The following is a 24,029-nucleotide window of genomic DNA, read 5'->3' as shown; positions in this document are numbered from 1 at the left end:
TTTTATTAAGCTATGAGCTTCATCACATATGATCTCTGAGTAATTCTAAGCATTTCTAGCCTCGGAGGCGATAAGAAGCGTGCGTCTAGTCGAGGAGGGCGGAGTACAAAGATGGCCGCCACCCGTCATCATTCAAAAAAATCTGCTCTGGTCTTGGTGGCTACTAGGGCAAGTTTGGTATCATTTTCGCATAAACCGAAGACGTCATTGCTGATATTTGTTTTTTTCAGTTTCATAGTAATATTGCAAGAAAAACGTAAAAAGATAAAAATTTGGGATGGAGATTTTTGCTTTGAGAGCTAATAACTTTTGTATAGTGGCCAAAAGTATCATACAAAAAATACAATAATAAAGCGCAATTCATGCAGCTTCTAAACATATACATGTTTAGTAATATCCTACTGCAAAAAGATGGTGAAAAAATTATTAAATGACCGCAGCGCGGGTAGTTGGACTCTCGCTAGGCGGCGTTTATCTTACAAAATGGTCGAGTACGAGTATCTACGTAGGTAACTATGCTTACTTTGCTAGATTTTATGATGACGAATAAAATGCTTTCTGTATATTTAATGTCCGCAGTTTTTAGTACACAGACATAATTCTGGTATAGGTTAAAAAAATACACATAGGTATCCCCATGTCTAAAGAGGTGGGCGGCTCGCTTAACAAATAAGATCATGTACAACCGCAATTCCAGGCCCCAATTTCACATCGGTGACAGGTGCGACGAATTGTAAAATCACTGTTGCTGACGTCACAGGCATCCATGGGCAACGATTACCACTTACCATCGGGCGGGCCGTATTCCTGTTTGCCACCATCATTGTATTATTTAAAAAAACTTTATTATATCGGAAAAAAACAGATATTTCTCCTGCGAAGTTTCTGACAAAAAAGCGCTGGTGGCCTAGCGGTAAGAGCGTGCGAAAAAGCGCTGGTGGCCTAGCGGTAAGAGCGTGCGACTTTCAATCTGGAGGTCGCGGGTTCGAACCCCGGCTCGTACCAATGAGTTTTTCGGAACTTATGTACGAAATATCATTTGATATTTACCAGTCGCTTTTCGGTGAAGGAAAACATCGTGAGGAAACCAGACTAATCCCAATAAAGGCCTAGTTTACCCTCTGGGTTGGAAGGTCAGATGGCAGTCGCTTTCGTAAAGACTAGTGCCTACGCCAATTCTTGGGATAAAAGTGTAAAAGTGCCCTTGTGGCCTATTTGCTGAATAAATGTTGATGTTTTGATTAGTTGTCAAGCGGACCCCAGGCTCCCATGAGCCGTGGCGAAATGCCGGGACAACGCGAGGATGATGATGGTGGTAAACAGGAATACGGCCCGCCCGATGGTAAGCGGTAACCGTAGCCCATGGATGCCTGTGACGTCAGCAACAGTGATTTTACAATTCGTCGCACCTGTCACGTTGGTGAAACAGGGGCCAGGTTGGGTTAGGTTAGGTTCGTTAGTTACCTTTTATCCCTCAGAGCAGAAAATAGAAGCCCCGCAAGGCGTAAATGTACATCTAATATTTTCCGAGATAAAGCCATTCAAAATTTTATAATTTTACATCAGTTCTTAGCTATAATATAAGGGTTAGGTAGGTAATTTATATGGAATTCATCACCGCCACGTTCTACAAAATATTTATTTACAATAAAAAAATATTTTTTTCAAAATAGGCACTCATACATTTTTTTATGGAATATAAATATTTTATAGAACGTGGCGGTGATGAATTCCATATAAATTACCTACCTAACCCTTATATTATAGCTAAGAACTGATGTAAAATTATAAAATTATGAAAGGCTTTATCTCGGAAAATATTAGATGTACAGAGACAATTCTAGTGTCTTATTGTAGCAAGCCTTTGGTCCGTTTTCATAACTATGGTTTTCGTAACTGGCTGCCAAAGAAGATTTATTTTACCTGTTTCATAATTAATTATCAAACAAGAATTCACTTTCTGCTTTCGTAATCGAGTATTTTTTCTTCATTCGTAATTAATTATCAAAACTTATTACTTTTTCTTTTTTCATAATTGGATATTTTTAACCGACTTCCATTTCATAGAAGGAGGAGGTTCTGTATTCGGTTGTGGCTATTTTTTTTTTTTTTTTTTTCTATGTACGTTCACCGATTACTCCGACATCCGTAGTCCGATTTGAGTAATTCTTTTTTTGTTTGAAAGGAGCTACCTCCGAGTTGGTCCCATTTTAATTTGGTTCTGTTCTGATGATGGAATCCATGAGGGATTGAGGGAACTCCTCAATTTTTAAAGGCACATGCATGGTGATTTGGGTGTTTTCTTAAGCAACTCGAGCATTTTCTCCCGAAAACCACCACTTTGATGAAGTAGACCTGATGATGATGATTGTTTTGATGATAATGATGATGATTTTTTGAAATGTATGTTCAGCGATTACTCCGGCACCTGTGATCCGATTTGAGTAATTCTTTTTTTGTTTGGAAGGAGTTACCTCCAAGGTGTTTCCAAATAATTTTTGGTTCTGGTCTGATGATGGAATCCATGAGGAATTGAGGGAAATCCTCAGTTTTTAAAGGCACGTGTAAAGTGATTTCGGTGTTCTCTAAAGTAACTCGAGCATTTGCTTCCGAAAACCGCCAATTTGATGTAGTGCAAGTGTAGCCCTACCACGAGTTTGACATTGACATATTCGCTAAGTTAGCGACGCTAACGTCTTTGTAACTTACTTTTTATGCATCTCGCTTGCACTAATATGCCAGTACGAGCGAGATACAAAGAAAGTAAGTTACACACACGCTAGCGAATAAATCAATGTCAAACTCTTGGTAAGCTGGTAAGGCTACTGATCGGGGGTTAGGGTTAGGAGTTAAGGCGTCGGGGGTTAAGGGGTCGGGGAATGGCGGTTGAAGGGCTGCTGGTTCAGGGTCGAGGGGTTCATGGATCAGGGGTTGATGCACTGTGAGGTAGAGTGATCGGGGGGTTGAGGGATTGGGTCAGTGACGGGGCGGAGGATGGATTTAGTGTAGTGACAGGAATTATAATTTCCCAGACGGACTCGAGAAAATTCCTGATTACATATTTATTAAAGTAGGTACCCGCATTTAATTTTAATCATGATGTTGTTTTTAATTCATGCGTCCTGCTCTTAACAATGCATTAAAACTAAAAATTGAAAAATAAAAACTTTTTACAAAAAAAAGAAAACCGACTTCAAAAAGGATGAAATAAAATATTATCCTTTTTAAGTCTATGCGTTACCAACTGATATGTTTGAAGTCGGTGCCAAGCCAAGTAGTAACAATACCCGTCAAAAATAATCAGCTTTATGACTATAAATCCCATTAGAACTGTACTAATAACTATTATAAATGTGTAAGTAATTCTGTCTGCCTCTTTGTCGCCTTTTCATGGCTAAACAACTGAACCGCTTTAGGTGAAATTTGGCAAGAACGTAAATTCCTTGAATTGTTTTATATTTTGAAATGTAGTCCTCTGAATAAGGAACGGGAAATAACTCAGTCCCAATCCCACGCTTGCGTGCCGACAAACATGGTACGGACTGTGCCAAGAAGGTTTGATCGTGTGTCCTGAGGTGTGTTCTTAGTACAGTCGACGTCAAAGATATGTTTACACTTTTGCACCTTACTCCTTTGTAATAAGACGAAAAGTGTACCTAAACATATTTTTAACGTCGACTGTACCTACAGAAAGTACGTTCATTGTCGTCGTGTAAGGCAATCCAACGTACATCCTTATCGAATCGCACCAAAATCATGGTATGCTTCAAAAGTTGGCTTGGCACCGACTTCAAACATATCAGTTGGTAACGCATAGACTTAAAAAGGATAATATTTTATTTCATCCTTTTTGAAGTCGGTTTTCTTTTTTTTGTAAAAAGTTTTTATCGTGTGATACACTTAGTACCTTTCTCGTGTAAAACGATACACACCTTTTTTTAAGAAAGACAAATTTAATGTTATTTATATACTCAGAATCATGAGCTGATTCCATCCTTCTACGAAAAAGTAGGCATATTTCTGAAAATTTTCATACATTTCACTTTGTTTTCCATATTCCATTCCGTAACCGCCGTACAACGCGTACGAACCTAAAAATAAAACTTAGGACGCTTTCTTTCTCCTAGTAGGATAGAAAAGAAAGAGCGTGATCCTAAGTAGGAAAATCATCAAATTCGAAAATAGTACATTATGCAACATGGGGCGTATGTTAATTAACTATTAATTTATTACGCCCCGAGTTACACACAATGTTTTCATCACACTTGCGATACAAAAATGAAGTATAAAGACAAAAAACTGTTAATTATAATACTAGAAACTTCATAACTCCCTACGGAAAATGCTTTTTCTATAGTTCCCGCTAAGCATGCGTGCAATTCCACATTTACTGAGCGAGTGTGATGAAAAAAGCATTTATTGCACTAATCGATCTCCTTTGTTAACTAGTTACTTCAAAGCTTTCAACTCCTCTTTCACCACCTTAGGGGATGAATTTTCAAAAACGCTGAATTTAGTTTTCTTGTACTTTACAATACAATACAATACAAATACTCTTTATTGCACACCTCATTACAGAAAACAATACAAATAATACAGGAAGAAGAGGTTAAACAACAGGCGGTCTTATCGCTAAAAAGCGATCTCTTCCAGACAACCTTTAGGTAGCGGAAATTAATAAATTTATGTCATGTCAGTAGGTGTTTCAAATTCAATATAAGAATTTTAGCACAGAAAAAACACAATATAAAACAGTATAAAAGACATACAAATAAAAATAAAATAAAATAAGATTTATATAAATACACATATTATACATACATAAAATTATATACATATACACATATATATATACGTAAAAATGCCAGCTATAGGGAAAAGGAAGCAGGTAAAAGTATTACGGAGCAGATAAAAGGTGAACTTTAACGAGTCTCTTGAAAGAATAAGGAGACTGGGCGCACCTTAAGTCTGCAGGCAGAGAATTCCATAGTCGTACAGATTGAAAAGTGAAAGAATTTGTATAGAATTTAGACGAGGATGACGGGACAGAAAGAAGCAAATTCTGGGAGGACCTAACCGAACGGAGATAGCTGAAACGGTTTTTAAGATAGCGGGGAGTTGCGGGGTTAAAAAGAATGGAATACAGAAGTGACAAAACGTGGGAGTTACCACGTAGGCGAATAGGGAGCCATTTGAGCTGCGACCGGAAGTAGGAGACATGGTCATATTTGCGGAGCCCAAATATAAACCGTATGCAGATGTTTTGGATACGCTCAAGCTTATTAAGTTGCTCCTCAGTGAGATCGAGATAAGCAACGTCAGCGTAATCCAGAATAGGGAGAAGAAGAGTTTGTGCAAGGGCAATTCTAGTAGGAATGGGAAGGAAGTTTCGTAATCTCCTGAGGGAAGCAACTGCCGCGAACATCTTCCTGCTGACTTCGCCCACCTGAGGTCCCCGCGATAAGGTCCTATCCATAATGATGCCAAGGTTTTTTACCTTCTGCGAGTAGGGAATCAAAACGCCATTAAAGTAAATAGGTGAGAGGTTGTTAAAATCAATTCTGGGAAGCAGTTTTGGGCTACCTATTATAATAGTCTGTGTCTTTGACGGATTTACTTTTAGGCCAAAACTGCGACTCCAATTCGAGATTTTGTCTAAGTCGCTATTCACTTTACGGATAACAGACGTGAGTTCGCCAATAACGCCCTGTGAGTAAATCTGAAGATCGTCGGCATAAAGGTGATAATGTGAAGTTAGGTTAGAAGTAATTGAATTTATAAATATAGAGAACAACAAAGGAGACAGCACGCCACCTTGCGGAACGCCAGCCAACGTGTTGGACCAAGAAGAAAGACAATCATCCACCTTTATGCGCTGCCGACGACCACTCAAGTAACTACGAAACCATCCGACTACCGCAGGAGATATATTCAGACAGCGTAGTGTTCCGAGGGGAACATCAAAATCAACGGTATTGAACGCATTGCTAAAATCTAGCAGCGTTAACACCGTTAATTTTTGATCGTTCATCCCCGCCCGGATGTCGTCAGTGATCTTCACGAGTGCAGTAGCCGTACTATGACCAGAACGGAAGCCAGACTGTAAGGGATTTAAAAGATCATGAGTATTAAGGTACGAGGTAAGCTGTTGGTGAACGAGACGCTCAAGAACTTTGGACAGGAAAGGGAGAATTGAGATGGGACGGTAATCAGAAAATGAAGAAGGATTAGACGTTTTAGGTATAGGAACGATACAGGCGTCCTTCCAAAGTGAAGGAAAGGAGCTGGTGGAAACTGAATTGTTAAGAATGACGGAAATGACGGGAGTAAGTAGGTCAAGGAGAGGGAGGATCATTTTACGGCTAACACAATCGACACCAACGGCATTAGACGCTATGGACAGTACGCTCTTCTTAATATCACTGTCGTTAAAAGGAGCAAGACAGAAAGGAGACGAGTCAGGAGTTGGAAGAGAAGAGAGGTATTTAAGAGTCTTAACTTTATCAGGGCCACTAAACTCAGCGGAAGTAGAGAAATGCTTGTTAAGCTGATTGAAGTTAGTATCCCTCGGACAGTTCTGTTGAGTCTTTCCAACTCCTAGCGACTTAAGAAATTTCCATACTTTCGCAGGGTCACCATTTTCAACTGACTGGTGGATATGGCGTCGCTGGGCATCGCGACAGATGGTACTACAGCGGTTACGTAGGGCATGGTAGCGAGCCTTGTTAGCATCAGTGGGGTTGAACTTGTACCTAGATTTGGCAGAGTTCTTTTTCACTAATAGTGCCTTGATTTCCTCAGTAAGCCAAGGAGCAGGAAGATGCTTCACCTTAATCGAGCGGACTGGGGCGTGCTCGTCATAGAGCTGGGTCAATAAGGAATTAAAAAGTGACACCTGGTCATCAACAGAAGCAGCTCTAGAGACAACATCCCAGTCAATTGCTGATGCGCTTTCACGAAGTTTAGCTACATCCATCCTACCAAAATTACGTTGAAGAAGTACTTTACTTTAATTTAATACCTTTTTGCAAAGTTTCAAGTTCCTAGCATAAAATAAAATTTGCACCCCAAGACGAACTTTCATCCCCTTTTTGCTTGTTAATGTAGGGATATCTATCTAGGTACTTTCATTGTATCTAAGTTTTTTATTAATCGAAATTGGTACAGAAAGAGCCTGGATGTTGCTCTCTTCTCTTTTGTAGTCAATTTACCCAGTCAGTCACTCACAGGGTAAATTGGCAACAAAAGGGGAACTTAACTTCCACAAAAAATATATCGAAGTTAATAACGAAACTCGATTACTAAAAGAGTAATAAATTCTTGTTTGATAACTAATTACGAAGCAGCGAAAAATAATTCATATTTCGTAGCCAATCCAGGCGAAAACAGAGAAAAAAATCTTATTTCATAACCAGTTACGAAACTCGATTACGAAACCAGAAAGTAAATTCTTGTTTGATAATTAATTATGAAACAGGAAAAATAAATCTTCTTTGGCAGCCAGTTACGAAAACCATAGTTATGAAAACGGACCAAAGAAAATTTAGTCTACTTTAAAAACGCCCTAGGAAGTTAGTATCAAAAACTAGTACTTTAGGGTTATAATCGCCCAAATCTAAAAAAAATTGCGGTTTATTCGATTTTTGACAAAGTTGCGTTCGGCGCTCGAGGTCACAAACTTGGATTATTCATTGGGCCAACATCATAAACAAGCCTGAAAAAAATCAGAACTACCGGATTTGACGCAAACGCAAAATGTATAATTTTACTGTATTATAAGGGTCACAAAGCAATCAGGTCATACTCGACGCCATTACTAAACTACAAAGAGCTTCGATATGAATTGCATAGATTTCCGGATTCAAAAGCAAATAGCCCATTGATGTCAAAGAATACGGGGCGCATGCAAATGTGAACTTTAATCTTCGGACAGACGTTCCAATTTCCTATGACACTGTAAATTGTGCTTCCTATATTATCCCAGTGAAACGCCATTTTGGTGAAATAGTTGGGATAGATGAAATAAGATATCAGGAGAAAGGATATAGTGTAACATACTGTGGTAACATGCTTATTATTTCAATATACGATTCTATTTTTTAGGGTTCCGTACCCAAAGGATAAAAACGGGACCCTATTACTAAGACTCCACTGTCCATCTGTCTGTCTGTCTGTCTGTCTCCAGGCTGTATTTCTGTTGCCGCTATACAACAAATACTAAAAACAAAATTAAATAAATATTCAAGTGGGGCTCCCATACAAGAAACGTGATTTTCTAGCCGTTTTTTTTTCGTAATGATACGGAACCCTTCGTGCGTGAGCAGCGTGAGTCGGAGTCGCACTCTGCCGGTTTTTATTTTTAAATAGGGCGACTGCTATATTGGCCACTCCGTAGTAAGTGGCCACTCTTAACAATAAGACTTCTATTGCCTTGTTTATTTCTGCCTTACTATGGAATACCCAATTACTAGGGGCCTAGTTATAACGATTTTTTGCACCTTCTACTCAATATCGAGCCCGCAATTTGCTCCGATTAATGGTAACATTCCATTTCTAACCGCAGCTGCACTACCGGTACTGAACGCGTTGCTGTCATTGTCAATTTCCATTGTAAAATGAACAGTAATGCAGCTGTCGTTGGAAATGGACTGTCACCTTAATAATCTTCCCTTTGAAGTCGTCAAAAGAGTGCTAATTCAAGAGCCACCAAGTACTCAAAAAGACAAAAACCTTCTCAAGAGTACAAAATCGAGAATATTCCTTTATATTGACACAAGTGTCCGATTAGCGGTGAGAGGGCAAACGATATAAAAAGCGTTTACGACGCCCCGATACGTCTGCTCTCGTCCTAAGCTGTAAGGCTGTGGCCATGGTTACGAGGAGCGGGTAAGGGCAGGTTAAAAGCGGTATTTTTCATGAAAACAATAGCTTCTCGAGTTAGACCAGGAAAAGTCTTCAACGATTTTGATAGCCCATGCAGTGCAAGTGTTATTTCTACCCGATATTAAATATTGTGAGACATATTTTAAACTGTTTAGACGACAACGGTTTCACTCACTTGAAGTTTTAGTCACTCGAGCATGAGGAAGGACCCCCGACGGGCCCGAAACATGTCGCCAATAGCGACTAAAAATTCAAGTGAGTGAAACCGTTGTTATTATATTTTTTTGGTCTAACTTTACCTTGAAATGATAAATTTGCCTTGGTACTGGATATTCTGTATCTTTTTAGTGTTCCGTACAAAACTTTGTTTACGGAACACTTATGGGATCACTTCGGTCTTGCAAATCAGTTAAATACGTTTTTCTCAGAGACCGTTTGACATAGATACCTAAAATTTGGAACAGTTATAGCAATTACCACCACTCATATTGTAAATAAGTCAAAACTGCTTATTTCTTATTAAAGGGGGAAATTTAGGGGGTTGAGAGGGGTAGGCTGAAACTTTTTTCATTTGTAAGAATCGTGTGGGGTACCATTAGAAAGCTTGCAAAAAATTGAGTCGATGGACTGATTTTGACTTCATTTTAGACTGCAATAGTTTCGTCAAAAAATGCATTTAAAGTTGCAAGTTTTCATACAAAAATTTTCACGTCTGTCCTGGCGATTTTCGCGAAAACTATAGCTAACAGGCAGCTGACCAGTCAATACCCAACTTAAAGAAGCATGGAGACGGCGGGAAAATTATCAGCTTAACTTTATCTTTATTAGTTTTTCAACTGCAGCTTGACCTTTGGTTGCTTAGGGCTAGCTAACTGATGCTTACACTGGTCAATTCATATTTAGCGAGAAACATCCTTAGTTAAAACTTTGGCATTGAAATTTATGACTTATGTCTTTGACACAAAGTTTAATCCTGCTTGCTTATTTTTGTGGGATATTTAATTTTATCTCAATAGCCTACTATAAGTATGAGAGACATCTACAAAATACGACCTTATTATATTGCAAATAAGTTTCAATTTCGAACGGGCTTTCCAACCAATGGACTAGGCATCTCAAAAATCTGAAAAATTCAAATTAAGAATTCCGTTCTTGACTGTCGTTGTGTTTTTTTTTCACAATAGAACACATAGAGTTAGTAAGGCGTATAGAGATAATAAAGTCATTTAATATTTATGAACAGCTTTGGCCTCATGTATAGATTTTATTGAGAGTATCTGATTCGTCGAAACAATATACACAATATTCCTTTTCATTAAGTACCATTACATTTCTGTATTAATTGTATAATTATAATATCTATTAATTATATTCAGTATACTTATGTATATTTTTGAACGGATCGGTGAGCAACAAGATTCAGGGCTGTAACCGCGAAAATAGAAATTCGCAAATTGCGAGCATTTTTCTCTGTCACTCTAATTACGCCTTCATTGGAGTAAAAGAGAAAGATCCCCGCAAATTGCGAATTTCGGTTTTCGCGGTAGCCCCTCAGTCCTGTTACGAGAAAATAATTTTGGAAGACATTAATAGTATATGACAGTTAAATATCACAGTTTTTAGAAACAAAGGTAAAATTGACGAAATATTTAAAGTAAGCCGATCTTGTTTTTTAGCAGTTCTAAATAATATTAAAGTCTATCTATATGGCAAAAAAAATAATGAGTTCTAAATTCAAATTGAAGGAGTATACATTTGATTTAAGATAATGAGTTCTAAATTCAAATTGAAGGAGTATACATGTAAGGTATTATAGGCCAAGCGCGCACCACGATTTTAATTTTTGCGACACGATTTTAGAATCGCGCTGTAATATATCGCAGAAAATTCACTGCGCGCACTGCGATGAAAAACTCGACGATTTGTTCATTCTCAACATGGATTTCGTACCAGTCGCTTGTCATGAAACGTGTCTTTAATATGCGATTGCTGTATGACTTTGAGCATATATAACACAAAGGTGATCCCCGTCTATTTTCATAATTAAATGGTCAACATCTAGCGTCTCATTTTGAGACTCCATTGCAGATGCAGGTGCCGAGATGTTGGGGTTTGGAGAGCGAAATGCCGACTGAGGTCCGGCCGGGGTGCGATTTTATTACCATAGTGCGCGCGGGGCCATACAACTCCGCATGCTGCAATTCACTTTGCGACAATCGCGTCGCGAACAATCGCGGAAAATGTGACAAATCACAATTTTAAAATCGCAGCGATTTTTTTGTCGCATATGCGCGCACTAACATATAAACACATACGTTGCTTTCCTGCGACAAAATTATCGCAGGACAAAAAATCGTGGTGCGCGCTTGGCCTTACTCTAAATTATTATAATACATCAAGCATTCGCGAGATGCTCGACTTCGGTATTCAAACACAAAGCAATAGTACAAGAATCTAACTAAACCCAAAGGCCGAAGGAGCGATTCGAAGATCCGAAGCATCCGACAGACGCGCGCCTCCCGTAACTTTTACAAGTATTTTTAAGTACAAGTGTCTAAGTCGCAAGATCCAAAGGCTGAAGTCGCATTGGGCCGAAAGCCCGAAGCATCCAGGAGGTCAGTTCTAAACACAGGTAATTAATATAAGTGTCTAAATGCGAAGGCCGGAGGCCCGAAGCCTGCAAGATGTCAGTGGTTAAACACAGAACTGACAGACTGGACGCTTCGGGCCTTCGGCCCTACGCGGAGCTCGGGCTTCGGCCTTCGCATTTAGATACTTATACTATTGTTCTGTGTTTAAGTACTAACATCCTGGACGCTTCGGGCCTTCGGCTTTCGCATTTAGACACTTGTACTATTGCTCTGTGCTAAAGCGATGACAGTTTGCTAAAGCTCGGCCTTCGGCCTTCGCACTTAGACACTTTGTACTATTATTCTTTGTGTGTAGTTGAATACGGTATCCTAAAAACAGGCAAACAACCTCTGTAAAATGTAACGATGCGAGCGGTACGGCTACCATCAGTTTGGCATTGACATAAACGCTACCGTGGGCGTGAACGTAATTTACTTTCTATGCATCTCGCTCGTACTGACATATTAGTGCGAAAGAGATATACCTATAGGAAGTAAATTACGTTCACGATATCATTTATGTCAATGCCAAACTGATGGTAGCCGTACGGAACACTAAATGCCTCGAGCTATCTCGGGCTTGGCCAAATTATTTTAACAATAGTTAGTTAACCTTTTTAATATTATAACAGTTTAGGTGTTTAAACGATTCAACCAACGCCTAATAAGAACAGTTTAAGGATGACTCACGCTAGACCGGGCCGGGCCCGGGCCGGGGCTTCCAGCGCTTCGTTTATCTATGGAAAGCATCACGTGATCACCGATAGTAGATCACCGTAGAAAATTACATATCAGACTGCTACGCTATGCTATGGCAATAAAGGTTCGAAAAAGTAAACCACTCTACACCTTTACCCCCTTGTTAATTTTAAGTTTTATCCCTTTGTAAGAAATTTAATATATAAGTGAAAATGATAGATTAAGACAAACTATGATTAAATTGATTAACTACTTGAGACAACATTGTAGCGCGTTTATGAATAAGGGGGTAAATTACTGTCTAATTTAAACCGTAATAGTGTAAAGCAGCGGTCGGCAACCTTTTAGCGGCCAAGGGCCACATAGTAGTTAACGGAGGTGACGCGGGCCGTACTTTGTTAATATTTATGACTTTATGAGACATTGTCGTTTGTCACTATTACATACAAAAATAGCCAAGGCGGCACTCGGGCCGCAAGTGACAGGTCCACGAACCGCATGCGGCCCGCGGGCCGCAGGTTGCCGATCGCTGGTGTAAATGAATTCAAGCCAAACAGTTAATCTTACAAAACTTTTCTATGTAACAAAATCCAGACACCAATTAAAATGAAACTAAAACAAAATAGCCAAAACAATCCAAGCCAAACACGCTAATTGACTCGCTTCTTCCAAGACGTGTCCCGTGCGCGGCTATCGACCCGCCATTATACCTCCAGGTCATTCACCCCGCGTCCCGCTACGCCCGTAGCGTAGACCCTCTACGCCGTAGCCGTAACCGAATTTTTTCGTAGCCTGGACAATTTTGGTATGTTAGATTAGATTGTAATTTGATAGGTTATTGTTTATTATTCCGCCATTTATTGTATTACAACTAAAATAACAAAATAAACTAATCATAAATCTAGCCCTAAATTATTGAGTTAATTGCTTGGTTGAGTTTGGTATTGGGTAAGATTTAAATGGCTTGCTGTATGTATAAATTATAAGTTTAAAAGGGATTTATACCGTAAATAGAATTATAACATGATTTTCAAGATAAACTATTCTATACACTTTTTTGTGCAAATTTAATTCTTAATTTTTAGGGTTCCGTATCCAAAGGTTAAAACGGGACCCTATTACTAAGACTCCGCTGTCGTCCGTCCGTCCGTCTGTCACCAGGCTACAGCCTGCTGCGGTTCGTGAGATACATCTCACGAACCGTAATAGCTAGACAGTTGAACTTTTCACAGATTATGTATTTCTGTTGCCGCTATAACAACAAATAGTAAAAAGTACGGAACCCTCGGTGGGCGAGTCCGACTCGCACTTGTCAGTTTTTCAATCCATGGTCCTATTAATAGGTCACTCAGGTGACATTAATGAAAATTCTTATACAATACAATTTTAGCAATCATAGATTGTGTAGAACTTTTGTTGAAATGTAGACAGAATTCAGAATTCGACAGTTCTATGAAACTTGAAAACAACCCCAATATTTTTAGATAAATAGCTACGAGTAAGTTAGGTATATCTATCTGACTTGTTTCTCTATGGCTATCGTTTCTTCAAACTAAAACGTATATTGACATATCCGATCCATATCGTATCTTTAGCCAATTTTCGACGTTCGAATCAGGCCGTACCTACCCATATCTATAATGTTATAGTGAAGGATATCCGTTATTATGATAATGCAGCCATCGAGCTGGAAGACACCGGTAATATGTGCGCGGTCAGGCAGAAAACACTCGCTATTTCGAGATTTCGTTTACCTTAAGGCCCCAGTACACAATGGGCCATTGCCGGCCACTCCAAGGGACGCAGCCATGCGGTAGAATGAGATAGCAATATCACTTGCTCCCTCTAACGCATAAATGCGTCCTTTGGAATAAATCACTTTAAATACCATAATGTTCCAGTCCAGAGCCCTGTGAAATATATTTACCTATCTATGTAATATATGTATATATATTGGATCAATGATAAATAAACAAAATGTGAGAATAGGATATTACACTAATGTACATACTCGTAAACAACATTACATACAACATCAAAATAATGTAGGTATTAATGTAGATATGATTAATGGAATATTTACCAAAAACCAAATCAAGTCTAAAACGTTTACGCTTCCATTAAAATAACGACGTGATTTGAGGTCCAAATTAAAAGAGACAGCGGAAAAATGGCGTCAGATATAATCATGCTATCCATGACCTTTTTCTCGAGGCAAGAGAAACAGTTTAATTGTTTGTTGTTGTGTTGTTATTAAGAATAGTCTTTCCGTAACCACAGCTGGTGCAACTCAGCTGAAACGTCGGAATTCAAGGTTAAAAAATGAAATTATATCGCGGTAGACCCGTTTGTGTAATTAAATATGTGTACAAAACGCGAGAGCTTAAAGCAGGGACCGTATAACCGGTTTTATTAAATACCTGTATATAAACTGTCAAACGAATACCGGTTAAAATGTTATACCTATATTCGAATTAGAGGTATTGCTGTCATTCCGTTTTTGTCTTTATCGCTAAACTACACTAATTGACATAATGAAATACCGGTATTCATTAATACCTCAATAATAACAGGTATTCAGTATACCGGTAATGGTTATCGTATTTAATACCGGTATTCATTGCACTTGATCAAAGAGTAACCAAAAACTTTGCGACAAGAGGTTAAAGTTTTTGTTAAGTCCTCATGCTAATATTGATCGCTGTACAAGCGAAATATTTCATAATTTATGAGCGTAGCAAGTGGTTCGAAATTGCGACCGTTTCAAAGCACGAGGTTAATGAATGAATTAATGAAAAGAATTAACCCCAGAAAACATTTCCATATGAAATATGAGCGCCGCGTCGGCGCGCCGCCGCCGCCATCAAAATTTTCGCGCCGCCGCCGCCGCCAAAATTTTCGCGTCGCCGCTGCCGACACTGCGCTATCGCCGTGGCATCGGCGTGACCTTGTTAGATACTAGAGTCTGTCTAAGCTAACTTTGCACCGATTTGAACAGAACAAAGTGAGGGAGTGTTATTATAATATAAACGTCATATTTTCATAGAAATTTGACATTAACGATGTAAATATCATCGTTCATCGTTCACACGTTGTCGTTGCAAATGCTATGCAGATTAGTTTGATCGGGAATTTATTGCTTTTATATAAGGTGCTAACAAATTAACAAATTAGGTACCGATATTTTAAGAGATGGTACTTTATTATATAAAAACAATTAACTTTAAATAGAAATCAAGAAAACTTTTCATATCATATTTTTGTTTTATTTACCGAACAAAAAAATAAATTAGAATTATATTAAAAAAATTAATTAAAAATAATCATTACGTGCATTTAACCACATAAAGAAAAAATACATAGAGTGCTCATGCTCACTCCATACATCAGTTTTGGTACCAAAAATACTATTCTTTTCGTAGTCAACATCTAGTATCGAGTAACGGAATTATCAGTACTGCTACTTGACAATAGATGTTGCACCGACCGAAATGTCTAATGCTCAACAACTTTCAGCGAATATTAAACAAGGATTAACTGGAACTTATTTTCAACTCCTTCTGCTTTAATATTAGTTGTAAATAGTTGTTCAATACAATTTTCGTGAGTCGCGACATTTGAGACATCTAGTATCAAGTAGCGGTACTGATAATCCCGCTACTCGATGCTAAATGTCAACTACGAAAATAATAGTCTTTTTGGTACCAAAACTGATGTACGGAGTGAGCACTCTATGCTTACTATATTTGTCTATGATTTAACTGACAAGATGTTTAACACTTTCTGTTTTGTCAACAATTGTTTGTGTTAAATGTCATTATCATCAACGTGTCATTTCATTTATCAACGTGAAGTGGCCAGTTAAAAAGAGGACTCATTTAATTATCTCATTAACAGGGTGTTTTTACGTAGCAAATTTGTTTTCCAATTTTCTCAAAAAAACATAAAACCTAAATGTTTCATATTTAAATATATTCCAGGAGTCGAGTATTATCAGCTGTAAAAATATTGGTAGCTAATTTGTTAGCACCTTATATTAAGTTCGGATATATAAATTTTTTGGCTAATATATATTAGACTGCATGCTTTCTCTTGTCTATGCTTAAGCTAAACATGTGGCAGTAGTTAGCGATTCGGTGGCCAGGCAATGTCAATGAATAAGAAATAGGTGATATGGAGCCTAACCTACTACGTCTATTCCAGAACATATCCTCAACAATTGCATGTAAAGGTATGAGCACGATAGTTGAAGTCACGCACACAACAACAAAATCATGTAATGACAGTGAGATTTTGAAATTAATATTCTTTTTAGGGTTCCGTATTTCGTACCAATATCAAGTTGATATCAACTGTAAAAAAGTTTCTTGAAGGTTTTTTTTATAGGCTTTTAATATCGTACGTTTAAGTCGCATTCACTCATTGATTCATTCATACTATGTTTGCGATTAGTAGGTACTCTGTGCGAGCAGTGTGTGTAATCATTCACCTCTCCTGGCGATACGTACATAACCCTAAATAACTATTATATTTGACTATAGCTACCCGCACTGACTTCGCACGGATAACACAAAACCTTAACAAATTGTACACCTAAACTAAAGCTTCCTCAAAAATCTTTCTATTGATAGCTGAAATCCGCATGAAAATCAGTTGAGTAGGTTTTGAGTTCATCGTGAACATACATTCATATAGTTACAGACAGACGCGGCGGGGGACTTTGTTTTATAAGGTGTAGTGAATTAGTGATAGATTCAATTAACAGTAACCTCACAATATAAAGATGTTCATTGTGCTGCTTATCTACAGTTCATGGCATGAAAAACTTTTTTCCTACCATAATTCAATAAATAATCCTTGAAATTAAAAGGTTTGAATTATCTTCGCATAAACCAAGTTTTCAAGGCTACGCCGCCGATTCGCCGCCACCGCCAACCAATTTTGACCGGCGAACCGTCGCCGGCTAAATGCCTATCGGGCGGCGCGGCGCTAGACGTGCGCGCCGGTCGAAAATAATTGGGCAACGGCGCGCCACCTAAAAATCCACGGCGGCGGCGTGGAATTTTTCAACTTTTCAATATTAAGACGTATAATGAAAAGTCATGCTTAACCCTTAAATCGACAAGGGAAAAAAAATCTTAAAAACTATGTTAGTATCATTTTTTGGTGTTATTATCTTATTAGGTATGTGGTTGTTTATTGTAGAAAAATCATGAAAAAAATCTATTTATAATAGTTTCGAAAAAAACATAGGTATGACAAATATGTTGGATGTTGCCAGGTTCGGTGTAAATAAAAAGATACGCCGCATAATGAAAAGACGTCTAGTATTTTGGACGTTGCCGAATATACAGTACTTTATATGCATGAGGTTTTTTTTTGTCAATATCATGTTTTTTTTAAATTAATATAGAATAATTGCATTTTAATTATAAATACACTTACTGATAATGTCAACTTATAAACTAAAGTAAAACCTATTATTTTTATATTTTTCCAAAAAGTTTATAGCTCGTAGGTGGTAAAATTTTACCAGTCATTGGCGTCATTTTATTAACATTAAATCAAACTTAGCGGGGTATCGTAGGATGCAGCAACATCTGAACAATGGTATACAATAATGCATGTAATTTTATCAATATTTTCGTAAGAAATTTCTTAAATGAAATCGGGTCTGCCGGCCTAGCCGAGGTTACAATCGCTATCGCTTCGACAACGAAAACCATTATGTCTCTCTATCACACTTCCGTATTAGTGCGACAGTGACAGTTGCGTTTCGATCGCTACGGAGCGTAAGCGATCGGCATCTTGGCTACGCGGCCTGTCTCTTGATGTCTTGATGAACGCACAGGAAAAAAAATCCGTAATAATATTTTTTTATCTATTTGGTTCATTACGTTGTAATACGACAAATAATGACTTAGTATGGTGTTGGTGCGACATAAAATAGTAGAAATTCAATTATATAACCAGAAAAATTCCGTAAGTACGTAATTATTGCCATTTTTAAGTAAGTATTTTACGTCAATAATGTGAGAGTTACGTACGAGCCCTGATGCAAATGATTTCGTCTAGTTCCGCGCAACAATTTTGTTTATTTTAATAAATTTTACACATGAACATATAATGACCCAGTAATGGGAACCATAATAGCAATGTTTAATGTAGTTTATTTTGATCGTATAATAAAATTGCATGAGACTTTTATTGCTGAAAAAAAGGAGTTTTCAAAAACGTTGTCCAAATCATATTGTCCTCTCTTACAGCACTGCTGCATGCATGGGCTCGAAACAAAATGTTCAGTACATTGGCAGAGCCCTATTGCTTCCTCTGGTAATAGCCCTTTTCACATATGTTGTAATACTACCCGTCAAAAAAAAAAATCATTATTTTTTTTCTTTCAGTACAAACGGTATTTCTTGTATTTGGATTTAGTTATTGCAGAGTATTACCATATAAAATTAAATTACATTAGTATAAGCATTAAATATTAGTAATTTTTAAACAAAAACATTATTTTTGAACAAACGCGTGAACCTCAAAAAGTGGGGTCACCTGACGAAAACATATGCATCGGGGCTCGTAGGAAGTGGCGCCCGCAATAATTTTCAACTATTTCTTATCGGACTATAACCTATTACATATTTTAACGCTGCATAATACTGTCTTATAAAAAAATATTCGGCGCGAATTTTAAACTACCGGCGGCGGCGGCGGCGCGCGGACTCCTTATGGCGGCGGCGCGCACGTCTAATCGGCGCTCATATCTTTGAGATTATAAACTACATACATAATAAAATACAATTAAATCAACAATAAAAAAACAATTAAAAGAATCAAATGAACGCTATTAAATATTTATCCATCAAAATCATCACCTAACAGCTAATTTCACCAGCAACATGAAAACGGGCATTCTAAGATCCGAATCTTAAGTATTTACAACTTTACAAGCGGGCCGGACAATGTCCTTGACGAGTAGCGAAGGAACGAATCGTGGTACTACTACAACCGGTATTGGGACTTACTTATTACCGGTAATAGCTTTAGGAGTAAACTATCAAATAGTGGTATTTGTTGTCAATTGGCTAAACCGATAACACTATTGAATACCGGTATTCGAATACCTCTATTCGGAGCTTAAGTGATATAAATACCCAAATTCAAATTACACCGGTTATACCTCAATTATAACCTGTAGTCAGAATACCGGTAACGGTCCCTGGCTTAAAGTGTTATATTCATAACCATTTTTCTCGAGGCAAGAGAAACAGTACCTAGGAGGAAAGTTCAAGTATTCATTCAATTAATGTTTTTTTTTTGTATTAAATCATTAAATTTAGTTTTGAATATCTTTAACAATCTCTAACTGTTTATTTTCCCTACAAGTGTTGTCCTTATCCCTGGGATTCTCTTAGCCCATCTAAACTTACGATGCATAAGGTTTTCTCGCTTCGCTCGGGACCGATACATTGCCTGGGATAAAATTGATTGTTCAATCTACTATCTTATTGTACAATCTACAATTTATTCAATACTACCCACATAATGAAATTACGTGAGGAAACCGGACTAATCCTAATAAAGCCTAATAGTTTACCCTTTGAGTTGGAAGGTTAAATGGCAGTCGCTTTCGTAAAAACTAGTGCCTACGCCAATCCCAAACTCCCATGAGCCGTGGCAAAAAAGCTGGGACAACGTGAGGAAGATGATGATGTCATTGATGACTACCTACAATTATACAATACAATACAAATACTCTATATTGCACACCTCATTACAGAAAACAATACTTTAAAAAATACAGAATAGTAGAGCGCTAAAAAGCGATCTCTTCCAGACAACCTTTAGGTAGCGGAAATACTGATCGTTTTATCTCTTGACTTGCACCAAACCCTCAACCAAACAGCAAAACCAATTACATTTCAATAAAAATAATTGGAGTTTTATCATCGCTTATTATGTCTTATCGCCATTATCTATTTCAATACAAAGCCATGTAAAGGCTTGGTATGTTCGGTTGTGATTAAAAAAAAATAACCTACACCCATTGAATAAATATTTTTTAATGACTCATGTCATGTTAAATGTTGTGAGTAATACTCATTTTGTTTGTTGATTATTCCAAGTTCAAACTGGTTATAGAATGACTGTTGTATTGCATAGTGGAGCAGAATTCTAGTTTACTTCATTTATAGACAATATTTTACGGATAGGATAGGGACGGCTTCCGTAGTTTTAGGCACGAACTTAACACCTGTAAAAAAATCTGTAAGCAATCTCTTCGAAGATGGCATTTGTCTTTCAGCCATTATGTGTCGGAATAATTGTGAATAAATCTGCACAGTGTAAAGATTGACGGTCTCCTAGCCTAGGCCTGGTCGGTAGTGATCCTGCCCACAAAACAGGAGGTCCCGGGTTTGAATCCTGGTAAGGGCTAAGGGCATTTATTTATCGGCACGAACGTCTCTAATTATTTAAAAATCATTCTAGAAAAGTAAAAATTCTACTAAATTATAGTATGTTCACAACGCATAAATTACCTAAAGTATACAGTCAAGTGTAAAAATATGGGTGCATATAAATTAGGTACTCAAAAATATGTCCCATAGTACTTAATTCGCAGACATAAGAGCTATGACACATATTTTAAGTTTAGTATGATGAGCTCCCATATTTTAATACCTACTTGACTGTACCTACATCGTTTAACACAGATATGCACTTCTTATCGCACCACGATCGCTACAGTAATATTTCATAATTATCATTTCAGGAAAGATATTGTTACACTTCACCGCGAGCTATCGGTGCATGCGATCAGGACTGATTTACATCATGGCTCATTATTTTATAATCTTGATGATAAATGGCCAATTGCAACTGTTTTGGAATTTCGACGCATTTCAATATAGCAATGGCAGCAATGCTGCGCTGTGTTGCTGAAGGGTACATTTCGTCAGATGGCAACCAAAACTGAAGGCCCGATTCGAACTTAAAGATACGTCGAATATTACGTCTGGATACGATATGAATTAAATATGTCAGTGTCAAAAGGGATGTTTCTTCAAACAATTTCACATATTCATAGGCACAGTGAACCGTAGTAACAAAATAAGGTTGATTTTTGTCCGATTATTTTTATGCCAAGTGCATAAAAATAATCTTCTGACACGTGACAAATTATTTAACACATTATTTTAAAATGCATAAAGTATAAATGGTGGACTTATTACGAGAAAGATTGAGTTGATAGGTTACTATATTTTTGCCGTCGTCAACATCAATATCTATCGGCGCAATTCGAGCTTTAAGATACGTCAGTTAATAGATCTAGAAACGATATGTATTAAAATGTCAGTATCAAATCTAATCCATATCTTTTCTAGATCCATTAATAGCCGTATCTTAAAGTTCGAATCGCGCCGATAGATATTGAATCGGGCAGTATGTTGTTACAAAATTACCTTTTCGGGCAGTATAACTGCAGATGCCAAAATCGACATGCATGTGCTGAATAATTGGTATTTTCTGTAGCAATGCTGATATTGTATTAAAATATATCCTTAACACAATTATTTTTTCTAGCTTACTTTGGTGTCCCATTGATGGGCAAAGGCCTCTCTTCGTTTTCTAAAATGCCGATGACAAAAAATACCCGATAATAATATAGGAAAGCCCAAAGTAACCAAATCGATTCACGGCACAAACGCCTAATGCGTTTTTCATACATTAATCAAGTGGGGGTTAATTAATGAGCAACGCGGGGCGCATCGGACCGGCTATATCAAAAACGAGTTGGACCCAAATTAAAAGGCTTAAATTACAAGTATGCTGCGTTTTAAATATTGTAGCATTCAACGATATCGAAGTTACACACTGATGGATCAATTTTATTTGATCTCGTTTTAAAGTGTTAATATTTCAAATAATTTGTTCACAGAAGATGAATATATTTTGCACCGGATTTAATGAAAAAAGGAATCATCACCCGTAACTGGACGAAAAAATTAAAACAGAATTAGACCAAGAAAAGTCTACAGCGATTTTGATAACCGACGCAGTGCAAGTGTTATTTATACGCCATAATTTCATAGAAGTTTGACGTTTAATAGCACTGTGTTGGCTATCAAAATAGCTGCAGACTTTTCTTGGTCTAACTCTACTTTCTTATTTTTTACAATATTAATTATACAGGGTGGAAAGGCACGACGATCCTTCCCGGAAGTATTAGGTCGTTTAAGTGATACAGAGCAGATTCGTAATGGTAAGAATCGTTGAGTAAAAAATAAAATTACCAAATGACATAGGTATATACTAAATATAATCTCTATGTTTGAAAAGGAAATCATAATAGAATAATATAAACAATATTTACACATACATATTGTACCATCGCCCACACTGTTAACTGTACATCGGTGGACTTTATGCCTTTTATAATAAGGTACACCGATGTACAGTTAGGAGTGTTGCTGTTTGTACAAATATACAGGGTGTTTGGTACATCGTTTGCCAAATTAAAACGGCAGATAGGTTGAGTCATTTGCTATCTTCTCAGGCCTAGAAATTTTTAATTTGGTGCAAAAAATTTTTTTCGCTTCTATAAGTGTTTCGTAAATTTAAAATTCTACTTGCGTAGTCGTAAAAAAACCATGGCCAATTTTGTTTTTCTAGGCATAAGAAGATAGCAAATAACTCAAGCTATCTACCGTTTTAATTTGGCAAACGATGTACCAAACATCCTGTATATAACAAGACAAGATATTCGTAAACTTTATATTTTCTAACCTATCCTAAACATCATTAACACTCATCTGAACAACTGACAATCGCCACTATCAAAGAAAGTCAATAACAAATTTTCCGCTTCTTAAACAGGCTATTCACCCCTCTTCATCATGGCAGTCACATTCCACGCAATGAAGATTATTCATGTAATTAATTATTTTCTTACATAACCTAAATATCATTAATACTCATCATCCCAATATCAACAAACAACAGACGAAAGTCAGTAACAATTTTTCCGCTCCTTGAACAGGCAATAATTCACCCCTTATCAACATTTCAGTCACATTCCGCGAAATTAAGCTCGCACACGTACACTTAATCGAAATATTGAACGTCGGAGCTCGATACAGCGGACGTGGGGTGAATGCGGACGGGGCTAATGCGACAGGGCTGTGTCTCGGGTTTGAGCTTCCTAGCCTCAATGCATAGGAGTGAAATTCAAAAATAAATTAAAAGGGATAAAAAAAAGAGAAAAATACATTAAGGTAACATATTCGTCCCAATTTAGAATTTGACAACCCTAGCGATATTTCAATACACGAAGGATGTAAACGACCACAGTTTTCAACTAAAGATATGATCTTACTCCAAGCAGTTTTAGGGTTATGCTATGATCATTCATGTGTAGATGTGTGTGGGCCCCTTCAGGGCACGTGGGACCCTTTAGATACCCGGGTCTTTTGTGGATCTCGACAATTATAAACCGTTTTGGGGATTTTATTGAGTTTGGTTTCAATGCATAAGTTATGGAGTCGATATTAGGAATATGTTTATTTCAATGGCATTTTGTCGTGGAAGGCTTTTATCTTATCTTTGAGTATGGATAGTGTCTGTTCATTCGACCTACAAACGAGGATGGTAAAATAACTTGTTTTAATATTACTTATGACGTATACATGTATGAGTATAGTTTATGTGTTTATTTCTTATAGTCAAATACGTCCTGAGACTTATGACTTAAATCCATTTTACTATATCAAACAAACAAACAATTGACATTAAAAATTAGGATACCTAATTACT

At 37.4% G+C, this 24,029-nt stretch overlaps 1 protein-coding gene across 1 annotated transcript in view; it reads right to left on the bottom strand.

The window, feature by feature from the left end:
- LOC134663453 (uncharacterized) overlaps positions 1–24,029 on the bottom strand; it is a 116,405-nt gene that overhangs the window by 44,587 nt on the left and 47,789 nt on the right. The gene's annotated exons all lie outside the window — the stretch shown is intronic.

This window comes from Cydia fagiglandana, chromosome 4 (assembly GCF_963556715.1).
Source record: "Cydia fagiglandana chromosome 4, ilCydFagi1.1, whole genome shotgun sequence".
Classification (NCBI taxonomy): Eukaryota; Metazoa; Arthropoda; class Insecta; order Lepidoptera; family Tortricidae; genus Cydia; species Cydia fagiglandana.
Note: the sequence above shows the minus strand (reverse complement) of the source record. Positions and strands in the feature narration are given on the sequence as shown.